Genomic DNA, 2,253 nt, shown 5'->3' with positions numbered 1-2,253 from the left:
TGTTGGGAAAAATTGTAATTAAAGTCAATAAGTGCATGGTCCAAGCACACACTGTGAGGAAGGAAATGAGTCAAAGTTTCCAAAAGTCTTTCAGCAATACACAAAAGGTAGGTAAAATCTCTCCATTCTCTTACACTCTCTATTCAAGGTTCATATTGTCCAAGAAATAATACCATAACAATTATTGGCCATGGTGATTATTTTCTGTTACCTTTTGTCTTCAACACAGACTGTGTTGGTGATATTGGGTTACCATGCACAGAGCTGAGCTTATAAGAGAGACAAATATATTCTGTCCCATTTTTCCAGGTTCCATTTTAAAAAGTACTAAATTTTAAATATCATCACTTACTTTCTTAAGAATCTAAAAAACAAAAAAAAATCACAAATAATCACTCCAAAGTGCTTTATAAGTAGGAGATGATAAAACAAGCCCCCGTGAAGTAAACTTTCTTCCACTTTTAAAATTATTCTGAAAGCCTTGTGCTGGTTGGTCACACCTGTAATCCTAACTACTTGGCATATTTACTCAGGAGCCAGAGATATGTGGATAACAGTGGAAGCCAATCAGGACAAAATAAATTCATGAGATAATTTTTCAAAAATTTTAATGTTAGCAAAGGGCCAGGAATGGAGATGTAGCTCATATAGTAGCTCACCAATCTAGAGAGCAGGCCTAGCAAGACTTTGACGCCCTTTTTTCAAACTGTGAGCACACCAACATACATGCAAGTGCATGAGAACACGTGCACGTGCACACACACACATTCATTCAAAATACCTTCATATCAGTGTTTCGCATTAATTTCTTTGTTAACCATATTATATGAGTAAAATAAAGGAAATAAACTCTTTCATCTCAGAACATTTTCATATGTTTTTTATTTTAAAAATACTGTACAGAGAGGTCACATTTACATGAGCAAGTAATGAGTACATTTCGTAACAAGCTTTGTTACCTCCTCCTTTATTTCCCTCTACCGTCCTTTCCCTCCCACCTCTACAAGTACACGCCCCTCCCCACTTCCCCTGCCTAAATTGTAAAGTTCAGTTTTCAACATAGTGTCTTGTGCATCTCATTGTTACAATGGGTCAACCTGAATCCCTATTTCAGCATTTTGCTTTTTCCCTTCCCCTCCCCCAAATTACAGGAGCGTATATACAAGAGGTGGGCACACCAAATTCAAATACAGTGAAAACAGGGGTTATAGCATGGGGGAGGAACATATAAAGAAACAAAAAAAATCACATAGCCTGTTATAAGTACGTTAGAACAATAGCAAGAAAGAAAAAAAAACAGTTGTGTTCCTATTTGTGGGTTCATTTCCCTTAACAACATCTTATCTGGTCATATGTGCATAGATTTTGATCTTTTCTGCTTATCCCAGTTATATTAGTTATTAAAAATTAGGGAAACCCTGTGACCTATGTTTCTTTGGACTTAGCTTACATCACTTAATAATTTTTTCCAAGTCTTTCCATTTTCTAACAAATTGGGTCATGCCATACTTTCTCATGGAGGCATAGAATTTCATTGGTATAAATAGCACATGTTCTTGATCTATTTATCTGATGAAGGGCATTGGGGTTGGTCCTATATCTTAGCTATCTTAAACAATGCTGCAATAAATATAATTGTGATGGCAGTTTTAGTACCGTCTTGTTTGTGATCTTTTGGGTAAATGCTCAAAAGTGGGATTGCTGTGTCATAGGGAAGTTCTATGTGAAGTCTTTTGAGGAACCTCCATACTACTTTCCAAAGTGGTTGAACAAGTTGACACTCCCACCAAGAGTGCAGTACAGTTAACTTGTGGCCACATCCCCTCCAGCATCTGTTGTTGTGAAAGTAGGTAATGGTACAGGAATTTGCCTGCAATCCTTGCACAGGGGTCATTCAAATCTTCTCTGTATAGTTCCAATGTTAGAGTAAGTGATGCTGAATGGAACATAGAACATGTTTTATATATAAAATGTAATTGATTTTCTTAAACTAGACAATTCAACAAAAAGTAAGTTTAAAAGAATTTTCATGAAATTTTAGAACCATGTACTTCTTAAATAAGCACACATTTAAGATTAAAATCAAGATTGACATGTCAAAAACAAAATAATTCCAGATATTTGTTGTTCAAGAGATGTGTAGGAGGAGAAATTAAATTATTCTATACAAGGCACCTGTCATAATGAACACTGCAGCAAGTGTTAAGTTTTGTTAAAAGTTTTAATGGTTTAAATATATTTAATTTTGGGAAT

The 2,253-nt window shown here is 35.2% G+C and overlaps 1 non-coding gene across 1 annotated transcript; it reads right to left on the bottom strand.

The window, feature by feature from the left end:
- Window positions 1–1,842: 1,842 nt before the first annotated feature.
- Window positions 1,843–1,949, bottom strand: LOC138838709 (U6 spliceosomal RNA). The gene has a single exon (XR_011375728.1). It is a non-coding gene; the product is annotated as a U6 spliceosomal RNA (small nuclear RNA).
- Between the last annotated feature and the right edge of the window lie 304 nt (window positions 1,950–2,253).

This window comes from Dipodomys merriami, unplaced genomic scaffold, assembly GCF_024711535.1.
Source record: "Dipodomys merriami isolate MVZ:Mamm:240054 unplaced genomic scaffold, mDipMer1.0.p SCAF_289, whole genome shotgun sequence".
NCBI lineage: Eukaryota > Metazoa > Chordata > Mammalia > Rodentia > Heteromyidae > Dipodomys > Dipodomys merriami.
This window is presented reverse-complemented; position numbering and strand designations above follow the sequence as displayed.